The sequence below is a fragment of the Psammomys obesus genome, unplaced genomic scaffold (assembly GCF_907164565.1).
Source record: "Psammomys obesus unplaced genomic scaffold, mPsaObe1.curated_primary_1811, whole genome shotgun sequence".
Classification (NCBI taxonomy): Eukaryota; Metazoa; Chordata; class Mammalia; order Rodentia; family Muridae; genus Psammomys; species Psammomys obesus.
This window is the reverse complement of record NW_026596101.1, coordinates 16,330,471-16,342,822: the sequence shown is the minus strand read 5'-3', so window position 1 is coordinate 16,342,822 and position 12,352 is coordinate 16,330,471. Positions and strand designations below refer to the sequence as shown.

At 46.2% G+C, this 12,352-nt stretch overlaps 1 protein-coding gene across 1 annotated transcript in view; it reads right to left on the bottom strand.

Annotated features, from left to right (window-relative positions):
• Frmd4b (FERM domain containing 4B) overlaps positions 1–12,049 on the bottom strand; it is a 229,009-nt gene extending 216,960 nt beyond the window's left edge. The window contains exon 1 of the mRNA XM_055628486.1: positions 11,925–12,049. The gene's annotated coding sequence lies outside the window, so the exon portion shown is untranslated. The remainder of the gene's footprint in view (positions 1–11,924) is intronic.
• Between the last annotated feature and the right edge of the window lie 303 nt (positions 12,050–12,352).

Genomic DNA, 12,352 nt, shown 5'->3' with positions numbered 1-12,352 from the left:
GCAAGCCCAGCCCTCAGCCTGTTTGTAGTCTTGAGCCCACACAGGTAGCCAGCAGTCACGTGTGCATACTTCAATTTAATCTAAAGAGTGAACAAACATTAGTGGTTCAGTTGTACCAGCACGTCTCAAGTCTTCAATGGTCCCCCACATCAGGGGCTGGCACACTAGAGAAAGCAGATCTGGACAAGGTAGAGAGCCACAGAAAACTCTCCCCATAGCCCTGGTCTAAATGATCTCCAGGATAATGGTCAAAATCAAGATGAAATGAAACAGACTTTACATTCAGGTACATTCAGCAGAAGGTAGCTGCTGAACTCACTAGATGGGATCAAAGATTTCTTGTGGTAACTACTGATTTCACAGCACCAAGGCAGCAACTGGACATGACTGCTTCCATAAAAATTTATCATGGACCAAAACATGATTTTTTTTTTCTCTTCATAGGTCAAAATAATAGCTACCTAATCCGCCCCCACCAATTTAAAAATGAAAGAGCCTGTTCCATTTTAACATAATCCCCAACCACCCGGCAGCTGTATGCTGGATTGGGCCCACAGGCGGTGGCCTGCTGACCACTGAGTTTGTCCTGGAAGCTTTCCGATGGAGACAGATGGGCTACAGATGGGGGAGTAGTGGCATCTGGGCACACAAATTTGATAGCCATTTTTCCCATGTAAGTTCTACGCTTAGCCAACAGTGATCCGAGATGGAGGGAAGGACCACCTCAGGCCTTCATCAACACAGGCAGTCCTCATTACTCACAGACTCCAAATTTAGAAACTCTCCCATTATCTCAAAGTCATTTGTAACTCTCAAATTAACACTTGAGGCTCTTGTCCAGTTGTTCTGTGACTTACACAGATGAGAGAAAAAAAAAAAAACGTCTCTTCTGACCCACATGTTTCCAGCTGGAGTGTGACAAAGAGCTCGCTGCCTTCTAGCTTCAGCTTTCATGCTGTTTCTGTCCTCCTCGTGGTCTTTAGGCATGTCCAGCCTGTGGCCCAAGGGCACCATAGGATAGCTAGGGACGCAACCCAACACATTTGTGGACCACAACATCTTCTCTCGAAGCCAAAAGGCTCAGCACTGCCTACAGTCCGTGCATGATTTACACACCGACTGTTGTTGGTGATTTTCGCGGGTGTTTAAAATGGGCCCCCAGAGTGATGATCTTCGAGTTGGCTATGCTCTGAGTGTCTGTGCCCCACAGCCCTTAAAGCAGTCCTGCTGAAACCTAATCACCAATTAGGTCCCGAAGGCGGACCCCCTCCTGAATGTAAGCGCTGTTATGAAAGCGGCCACAGAGAGCTACCTTGCCACTTAACACCAACAGACGGCAGCACTATCAGAGGGACACCCAATCAGCTGCTGCCTTGACCTTGAACTTCTAGCCTCCAAACTGCGAGAGACATAAATTTCTGTTGATTTTTGGTTTTGCTTTAGAATAGTTTCAGGGTAGAAGGTAATGATGTCCTTGAGGGAAAAGGGGTGGGGGGAGGTCATGGTAAAGGGCAGAAAGATGGCTGTGTTGGTAAAGGTGAGTCTGACTACAAAGTCAGAACTTAACCCCAAAACCCAAACCCAATCAAATAAAACAAAATAAATAAAAAACTGTCTCAAATAATGAGACTTTAACGACGCTTTTAAAAGACTCACTAGGCCTACTGTGTGTTATGTATCTTCTATCTTACTTGGGTTATTTTAGGCTGGTTATGTGTCTGTAATTTCATGGTTCTGGCTTCTCACATAAAAGGGCACAGAAAATTATTAAAACAAATAAAACTTCACTTAAGGGAGATTCATTTGTAAATTCACACTCTGTTATCCAAATAGGAAAACACCTCAAGCCTAACAGTGGCAGGACCCCAATAGAAATGGATCTGATGAGCATTTTGTCTTGCTCTAAATGGTCAACCCAGTTGGAGGGGGGGAGGGGAATCTGAATGGCACTAAGCATCAGAGAAATGTAAATATTGGTTGCACAGACCACCCAGGGTTTGATAGGAGACCTTTGCTTAGCTGCGGAGGATGACTTTCATTTGCAAACATAATGTACAAGATGTCTTCTGGAAATGCGTCCTGTGGGGTGGTCCCGCAGAGGAAGTTATTTGGAAATGGAAAAGGATGTTGGGAGGTGATGCAGCTCAGAGATGAGGCTCAGCCAGAACCAAAGCCAGGGGCGGGGGAGAAAAGAAAAGAAAAAAAAATCAAATTCATTTGGCAAAATACTAAGAAGTAAGTTGGCATGCCTCTGGGACACACACTCACCCCTGCCCTTCCTGTTCTGTTAATAATTAGCTCCTCTTGGCAAGGCACTATCTTAGTGATTACAGAGGTAATCTCCCTCTGGCACTCTTATTGCTGCCTCAGCTCCTTACTTACTTTCTGTTTGTTTGTTTGTTTGTTTGTTTCATTATTGTAAGCACTTTAAACAAGTGAACCCATTTAATCCTCAGATGCTCATCTGAGGTAAATACAGTCACGGCCGAACACATTTTCTAGTGAGGGATGGCGCTGTGAATTTGTTCTGGGTCACCCAGCAAACAGGCACTGGAGTCAGAATTGGAACACAGAGGCTTCCCACTTAACCTCTACTGCTTCATGAACCCTCCGTAAAGTGCCTTAATCCAGGAGGGACTGTAACAGCAGCTGCTTCCATGGTAGCAACATGGTAGCAACGTTCAGCTCATCAGTAACATTCCATTCGTTCTCTTTTCTTTCTTTCCTTCTTGCATTAAGGCTTAGTTTACACGTAGCAGAATTTACCCTTTCGAATGTACAGATTGTAGGTTTTTGACAAGGGTGTGCACTCACATAACCATCGGTTCAGAGACTTCCTCCTCCATGTCTCTTTGTAGTCTACCCGGTCCCCACCCTATCTAGGTGACCACGGGCTCTTAGCCAGGCATCCGTGACTCTCAAAGGACCCTTGAGAGAGAGAGACTTGAAGCACAAAAAATAGGTTAGAGAAAATGACATCTTTTATCATCACCCTCTCCAACTTAAATCTAGCACCCCTTAAGTTATTAATGGGGGCATCAAACTGCATAAATGCCATAGCTTCCCTGGCTGCATTAACCCCAGAAAACACAAACCTTTTATTCCTTACGGCGGGTGGCTAAGTGCAAAATATTGCTTATCCGCTTGACAGCTCTGACATTACAGTAGCCACAATATCCATCCACAGAACTTATATTTTGTCATAGTAAAATAAGCACCATTAAAGACCTTCTGCAATGGCACTAAATATCAATCATGTGGAAATATTCATTGTAGAAATCAACCAGAGTGTTTACATCAAAGACGTGTTTAACATTTAACAACTGCATTTCGATATAATGTAAATTTAACCAGGGCATTTTTTCCCCCTGAGAAGGGATACTTAAGTTTTGCCAGCTCGCTGAAAGAGATTTGCTTTCCAGAGCATTCCCTGAGAGAAATGATGTGTATAGGTAAAGTGAGTCATTGGTAACTTACTCCATCATGACAGGCAATGAAGAAAATATGCAACCATGGGAAAACCGCTTTAAAGCTCAAGGCAGAATTTCTGCTGAGTGTGAGATACAGACTATATAAGGTTCTAGGAGTCCCACACTGGTGGAGGAACTACAGATCTTTATTTTAAAACTGTGGAAGCTGAGCTATGCTGTGCTCCAGGGCAGGGAAACGCTGAGCGCGCCAGTGTTGCTCAGCAGCGCCCCCTGCCGTGTAGGTGGATATCTGCACGGATTGCAAAGACTCCTGCAGGCTCAAGCGACTGCCAGGCTGCTGTCAAAGGGTATCAGAAAGATGAAGCCACCGTTCCTCTTTGATTCTAGGAGGGAGTAACTTTGAAGAACGGTGTATAAGTCACAATACCAACTGAGCACAGCAGGCAGAACCTGAGCATCCATGCTTTCCAATTATTTGAGATTGCAGGTTGAATATCCCCCAAAACATCAAACGCAAAATGTTCCAAAAACACGAGATTGTTTAAGGATCAACAATGGAAAATTCCTCATCACAAAATTACTTCACGTATAGAATTATTGAAAGTATTGTATAAAAGCACCCTCAGGCTGTATGTAAACTAGACATAACGAACAGCATGAGAAACAAAATAAGTCTATGTCTAGACTTGAATCTTATTGGAAAGAGTCCATTATTTACATGTGGCTTTTCCAAAATTAAAAAAAAAAATCTAAATCTAAAATCCAAAACACACTGTCCTCAAGCAGTTCAGATGAAGATCAGTCAGCCTGTACTTAACTACGTGGGTTGGATTATGAAGACACTTTTTTTTTTTTTTTTTTTGGCCCTTCAGTCTGTTACAAATACATTTCTTCTTTCTTAACTTAGTTATGCTATGGATGGGAGCCAGTGATTTTCATAAGATATACAAATGGAAAATACATGTAAGGAGAAATCCGTTTGATTTCGCTGCTAATAAAACCTGAACATTGAACAAATGAGTTACGCTTTTTTCCCCCTCTCTTGTCAGAAATCAAATGACTTCTAGATGTCAAAATAACTGATGTGATATCTGTCAATTACCTCCCATCCCAATGTGGATATTTCTAACTGAGACCCAAGTAACTTCTTTCCATCTAAAGAGATACTGAAGGTACTGTCTTGAGGCAAAGCCAAAAGAATGAGCATAAGGTTCAGAACCACAAACTGCACAGAGGCTTCGAAAATACAGAAGGTTGGTGTCGACTTTCTTTTTCAATAATCAGGACGTGGAAAGTAACAGATTTTTTTTGTTGTTGTTGTTCCTACCTTTGCATCTCCTACCTCCCGTCTGCAACGTGGCCCCATGCAGACTTAGGAAGACTGGAGAATGGGGGCCATGCTATTGCTCCTTAAAAACACCCACTAATCTTGAATTGTAGTGTTTCCACAGTGCTTCCTTCCCAATATCCAACGTGCCTGTGTCTCCTCCTTCTGACATTATAAATTCCTCCAAGTACTTCTGGGAAGCTCTTTAACAAACGTCAATCTATTTGGCGGCCATGACCATGTGGCTGCCGTGAGATTTCACAGGAAATCTTCCGGAGAACGAGCAGCGAAGTTGGACATGGCTGTTCATCATTTTCTCACTGTCCTAAGCGATGTGCGGGATGACACTGTCCTGCAGCCAGCTTTGGAAGCGTGCTGTTCCCGCAGCACACCCCACTGGCCATGAGGGGAAAGTTCATCCCCGACGCACCATTCACGAATTAAATGCTGACCCTGGAGCCTAGCTGTCAGATCTCGTAGCTGATGGAACTGGAATTCAAGAGTGTACATGGCTGCTTTTGTCTTCATCTTTCATAGTGGTTTTATTGAGGCACCCACGAGCACTTTAAAAGTCTGGTGATTCATACTGTCAAATTCCCAACTCCATACAATCTAAGCAAATGAGGCATATGCGGTAGGTGTTAAGTACAGTTTGCCAGAGACTCCAAAAACCAATTAAGCCAAGGAGTGAGCCCCACCTCAGCACCTCAGAAGCCGTGCCTGGTGGCTGTGTCACGCTGTCCTCCCTCTGTGATGCTAAATATGCGCTCAGCATTCAACAGAAACAAGGCTGTCAGATCCAACTGGGTTCAGAGTCCACCACAGCAGATCCTGCTTCTCATACCTGACCCGGATTTTGGTGAAATTACAACACACACATACACACACACACACACACACACACTGTTTTTTCAGCACTTTATCCACAGAACCTGCTGGTTTCCTGGACTTGCTAATTAAAAGGGGATATGACATTATCAGGAATCAGAAGGTAGGCCACGGGGCGGCCGGCCCAGGTTTGGGTCTGGGGCTGATGGAGGGATGTCGCATCATCCCTATTTGAGGTAAGTGTGGTTGCTGAGTAAGGCATCATGGCGGAGCTATGGTAAAGGTGAGCTGGGGCTGTGGGGACATATACACTTGACTGTGTCTCAGGAACAGAAGAAAACAAAACACCATTTTCTTGAGACGTGGCCTTGAATTCAAGATCCTCCTACCTCAGCCTCCCCAGGGGTTGGGTTACATGTGTGTGCCACGATATTTAGCCAATGCATGTGTGTGTGTCTCCCCAGTAGAAGATTAGAGGAATTCAACTGAGTCACCAGAGAAGGCTCCAAATGTGCAAGGAACTTACACACCAGCCTTCTTCAAGGAGAGAGTTTCCCAGTCATGTTAACTAATACCCTTTGACTACTAATGCCTGTTTGAAACCACTTTGAAGTCTATGAACAAAGGGTGCTGTGGGAGATTGATGATGTCTGTCCTGACATGGGAAGGGAGGGCAGCTCCCTCACTTTAGGCATGTAAGTTCTAGTCAGGCCTGGGGTGCTGACCAAGTGCCACTCATGGTTCTCAGCAGTTTCTTCTGAGTGGTCATCCAGGCCGGACAGGAAGCAGAAGCTTAAACCGGAAGAGGTGACGCGGTTCCTGCAGTGACGGAGGGATTCCTCCCCAGAGGCCACTCCAAGGTCCTGGAGCCTGTGATGACAGAAAGGCCAGGTCTCCAGGAGAAATGGCATTGAGAACCCCCGAGATTCGAGGCGGGGGTTCTCCATTTCGCATCCCTCGAATGTTAGCAAAGTCTACTTGAAAATGCCTGCCTGCCTGGGGTGCCACAATTGCGGAGGGGCATTTGGTGAATGGTCAGTCAGGATAGAGAAGGGCAGGGGTGGCCCTGGATGGGGCACGACTGACGCCTAGCGGCGGGTCTGGAAAACGTCAAAAAGCCTGCCAAAAAGTGGCCAAACCCCACCGCACTCATGATTTCATGGAAGGACTTCGGGATAAAATAACTAATCTGTACAATTTCTATCCTTTTCTTGGTAATGCACCATGTTTTCTAAATGTCTGCGAGGTCTTGTAATAAAGTAACTTAAATTCCCTTTCACACCCTTGTTTGTTTGAACACAGCCGTGATTGTTTTTCTTAAACTATTTTCCCACTCTGCAAGCCGTGGATCTTCGGGGGGAAGGAAAGAATGTGCGATCCCATTTTCCCCCTTCCATATGGAGACTTCATGGACATTCTGTCTGCTAAACCTCCTCCCTGTGAAAGCCTCTGGGAACCCACGTTTTTGGTAAGCAGCCTTCCTTTGATCGCCGTCATTACTGTAGTTCATGAAGAGCCTGCACGGCAAAGACTCTGCCTCCAGCTAGAAGCTGTACTGCAGAAAATCGAATTCCCTCCAGGCCTTCTATCTAGCTCTCCATATAAAGCCTCTGAGTAGGAACAACGATGAAGCTCTCACACAGCCTACAGTGCTTTCTTGTTTCTGGAGCTCTTCAGAGTGGGGGCTGGTGAGGTCAGCAGAGGGTAGACGGTCGGTCAGCAGCTATGAAGCCACCTCCCCAACAAGGGCAGCTCCGCCTTTCCCTAGCTGTGCGACTTTGCGCGTGTTACCTAAAGTTCTGTCCTCAGTGTTGTCATCCATGAAATGGGAATGACAGTATCTCTTCCCACTATACGGGCTTCTGTGAGCAAATGCCTGTAAAGCGCTTTAAGGTGACTGGAAGTTAGCTAATAATTTGTTGTGTTTATTTTTTCTAACTTGGGAGTATGAGGCATCACTTCAAAGGAGGAGAACAAGGTTTGGGGGTTGAGGAAATAGCTCAGCAGGTAAGGTGCTTGCTTTACAGCCACAAGGATCTGAGTTTGAGCCTCTGAACCTGCTCTAGAGTTTTGTTTTTTTATTATTATTATTATTATTTAGAATTTAAATTTTTATGTATATGTATGTTTTGCTTGAGTGAGTCTCTGTGTGCCTGGTGCCCATGAAAGTTACAAAGGGCCTCAGATCACCTGGAACTGGAGTTACAGATGGTTCTGAGCCGCCCCATTGGTGCTGGGAATTGGACCTTGTCCTCTGCAAGAACACTAGCTCTTAGCCACTGAGCCATCTCTCCTGTTTTTAAAGTATGTACACGAGTGCATGTCCGTGTAGGTTTGTGCACATGAGCGCGGGTGGCCAAAGATTCTAGAGCTGGAATAACAGACGGGTGAGAGCTACTGCTGTGGGTGCTAGGAGTCAAACTTCAGTCCTCTGGGAGAGCAGTGCGTTCTCCTCACCAGTGAGCTAGCTCAATCCACTTTCAAAAAAAAAAGCCAGGTACATGTTTGTACTCTCCAGCATAGAACACTGAGATGAGTCCACTTTCCCCCCTAAAAATAAAAATCATGGATGATGTCTGAGAACATCCTCTGGCTCTGACATCAACTGAACATTCGTGGATGACCCTGTTCCTCCCTCTCCTCCCCCACCACACAAAAGTACATCAGAATAGTGTACTTTTGATTTGGAGTCATAAAATTATTAAGCGATCTTGGCAATGAACAAGATGTGTTAAGGTGACATTTTAAAGGAAAAAGGAACTTTTTGTCAACATCTAAAATAAATCAGAGTCAATATAAGTAAAAAAAAATTATCACTGAAGACACTTGTTTTTTGATTGCATTATATCCATCTATCTATTTTATTTTATTTTCAGCGCGTGTGTGAGTCAGAGGACAACTTTCAGGAGTTGGCTTCCCTTTTCCCACTCTGCTGGATAGCTTTCTGTCAACTTGACACATGGGGATGCTATCTGAGAGGAGAGAAACTCAACTGAGAAAATGCCCCTACAAGATCCGGCTGTGGGCAAACCTGGAGGACATTTTCTTAATTAATGATTGATGAGGGAGGGCCCAGCCCGTTGTGGGTGGGACCATCCCTGGGCTGGTAAAGCCTGAGCAAGACATGAGGAGCAAGCCAGTAAGAGAATCCCTCCATGGCCTCTGCATCAGCTCTTGCCTCCAGGATCCTGCCCTGTTTGAGTTCCTGTCCTGACTCCTCCAAGGTTGGACTGAAATATGGAAGCATAAGCCAAATAAACCCTTTTTCCCCCAACTTGCCTCTTGGTCATGGTGTTTCATTGCAGCAATAGAAACCCTAACTGAGACCCTGAAAATTGGGTCCTGGGGCTTGAACTCATGCCCTTAGGCTTGGTGCCAGACTGTTTACCCACTGGGCCCTCTCGCTGGTCCACCATAGGCCATAGCGAGCACGTGCATATCGCTTGGCCAGCACCACTTCCGTGTTTAGAATTTCCCCTTCCTGGATGGACACCTGCACAGTCACTCTCCACCTTCCTCCGCAGCCCCTGGATACAGCGCTTGCTCTCTTGTAACTGTTTTTTTCTCTTAGCGCGTTTTACCCAGGTGACATGGGTCAGAACTTCATGCCTTTCCAAGGCTCAGTAATATCCATTGACCATGCTTCCACTCAGCCGCTGTTGAGCCTTTCTGGGCTTTCCACCTTTGGTCGTTGTTAACTAGACCGCTGAAGAGCCAGGTGTGGAAGCAAGCGCCCAAATGTAATCCCAACACTCGGAGTCTGAGGCGGGAAGATTGTGAGTTCAAGGCCAGAGTGCACGCTGTGTAGCTAGACTCCATTTCAACACAACAACAGTGGAAAGAATGTTATAAGAAATGATATAAAAAATTGGTCCCTAGTGTCAAGTGTTTGGAGGCAGGCAGCCAGAGGGGAATTTCCGGTTAATGCAGCGATTCTGTGGACCCGTTCTGAGAGACAGCCTCGCTGCTTCCACCATCTCCCACGGTGTCTACATCATTTCACATCCCTCCACAGTGTGCAAAGATTCAGATTTCCCCACGTCCTTACCACCACAAAGAAATACTTCTCTATTTCATTGTTTTCAAATAGCAACCAGCCGTTCCAGTGGATACGGAGTAGCCACTCATTGGTTTTGTTTTTTTTTTTCTTTTAAATTTGTGTGTGTGTGTGTGTATGCAGGTATGTGAATTTATACATGAGTGTGTGCATACACGTGTATGAATACGTGTGTCTATATACAGGTATGTGTGTGTATACATAAGTATGTACATACATGTGTGTGTACATGGATGTGTGTGTACCTGGGCAAATGCTGAAGCTAAAACAGAGAAAGATGAGGTGCTGTCTTAGTCAGTGCTCTATTGCTGTGAAGAGACACCATGACCATGACAACTCTTATAAAAGAGAGCATTTAACTGGGGCTGGCTTTCAGAGGTTTAGTCCATTGCAGGCAGGCAGGCAGGCATGGTACTGGAAAAGTAGCTGCCAGTACTACATCTGGATCAGCAGGCAGCAGGAAGAGAAAGGCTCTGGGACCTGGCTTGGGCTTCTGAAACCCCAAAGCCCACCCCCAGTGACACACTCCCTCCAGCAAGGCCACACCTGCTAACCCTTTCCAATAGTGCCAGTCCCTGCTGATCAGGCATTCAAATCTGTGAGCCTGCGGGGGCTGTTCTCATTCAAGTCACAATGGGTGACTGGGCCTATCATCTCCCCCTATTCCCTAGAGTCAGGGTCCTTCACTGAAACTGAATCAGGCTGAGAAACCAGCAAGTCTCCCTTTTCTGCCTCCACGGTGCTGGGATTAAAGGCCCCCACACAGCCATGCCTGGCTTTCTTACATGGGTGCGGGGCATTTGAACTTGGGGCCTTGTGTTTGTACAGCAAGCACTCTTAACCCTGACCCATCTCAGCAGCCCACGCTGAGTCCTGATGTTGAGCACGTCCTAGTTCTTGATGACTTCCCAGCCAAGTCTGTGGGAAGAGTTCAGATACTAAACCTAGGCTTCAGTGGACATTTAGACTTTCTGATATCCTAGTCACGACGGCCAAAGAGCGGCGAATAAGCAGCTGCTTCAGTATTCAAGCCCTGAATAGGCTGTTTATATTAATCTCACCCTAAGACACAGGGAAAGGGGGCAGAATCATGGAACAGGAGCAGGCAGGATGTGAGTGAGAGTTACAAGCAAGTGAAATTTTCCAGCATGAGTAGAGGAGAAGGTCCTGAAGGCCAGCCTTAGAGGAACAGCTACTGGCAACTGGTGGCCTCTGGGGAGGAGAGGAAGAGTCCATTTTCTTTAGGGTTGTGACCTCTCGAAAGTTGCCCAGTCCCAAACACAGTGGTTCTCAACCTGTGGGTCGTGACCCCTTTGGGGGATCTCTTTCACAGGGGTCACCTAAGACCATCGGAAAACACAGATATGTAAAGGGTCACGGCAATAGGAAGGATGAGGACCAGTGAAGTGGGTGGCTGCCTACCAGCTCACATATGGACAGCTCTAGCTGGATTTAATGAGTTTTTAAAAAGAGCAAGAGGACATTAGTGTGTAAAGGGGCTGTGTTGGAAGGCTCAGATAAAAAAAAGAAAGAAAGAAGGGAAAGGGTTTGATACGACCGAGCGATGTTGCACACGTGTATGAAATTGTCGAAGACCAAACAAAACCACTCAGTGTCATTCCCTAGCTTTGTTCACCTGTCCATTGGACCTGGGCCAGTTACCTGTTTAACTGGAACAGGAAAATAATGACGTGGGGCTAGAGAGACGCTCAGTGGTACAGAGTACCAACTGCTCCTCCAGAGGACCTGGGCTTGACTGCCAGCCCCGCCACGGTGGCTTACAACTGTCCCTGGGGACTCCAGTCCCAGGGACTCTGATGTCCTCTTCTGGCCTCTGGGGACACCAGGCATTCAGTAGGTGCACAGACATGCAGGCAGGCAAATCTCCCCGTACACACACGCACACACACACACACACACACACACACACACACACACAGAAATTTAAAGAAGAACTTCACGAATAGAATGCTTGTGCAAACTTTTAGCAACATGCCGTAGGCAGTTAGTCTAAAGGGCAGAAGAGCTGCTACTTTTTTAATTGTTTTTCTTTTAGTTTATTTTTCTCTCCACAGAACCTCTAAAAAATAAGGAAGTCTACCATGCAACTCTGGGGGACTCAACACAGAAGAGTAAGTGTGCTTTTTTTCGTCCTCACCAACGGCAACACGAACGTTCGGATGGTTACGGTAGTATGCCTTTTGCTCCCTCCTCGCTGGGCGCCTCAGCGTGTGCTCGGGGCACACCCAAGGCTTTGGTAGTCACAGAGTTGAGCACTTACCTTTGACCAGTGGCTTCTCTCTGGTCCTCAGTCTGTGCTCACTGAAAGGATCCTCGGGTTCTGTCGGGCCTGCACCAATGTCATCTTTTCCTTCCCCACATTCTTTCTTCTGGGTTTCCCCTCCAAGCCTGGAACAGAGAGCAGAGGGGCCCGGTCATTCCTGCAGCCTGGAGAAGGCCCGTCAGTCTCAAGTCAGTGGCGATTCCCATTTGTTTCTAGTTTTCCCCTGGCTGGCTACAGTTTAATCACAGCTTTAGAAATCCACATAATTAGATATTTAGAACAGAGCTCTCTCCAAATGCACGGGAAACTGGGCTGTTCTTCTTAACAGCCAAGGGTGTGACGCTGATTTATCCTCCATGAGGACACGAATTTGTGGACCAGGCGACAGGCTTGCCTGGTCTCTGTGGGAGGAGATTCTGAAGCGC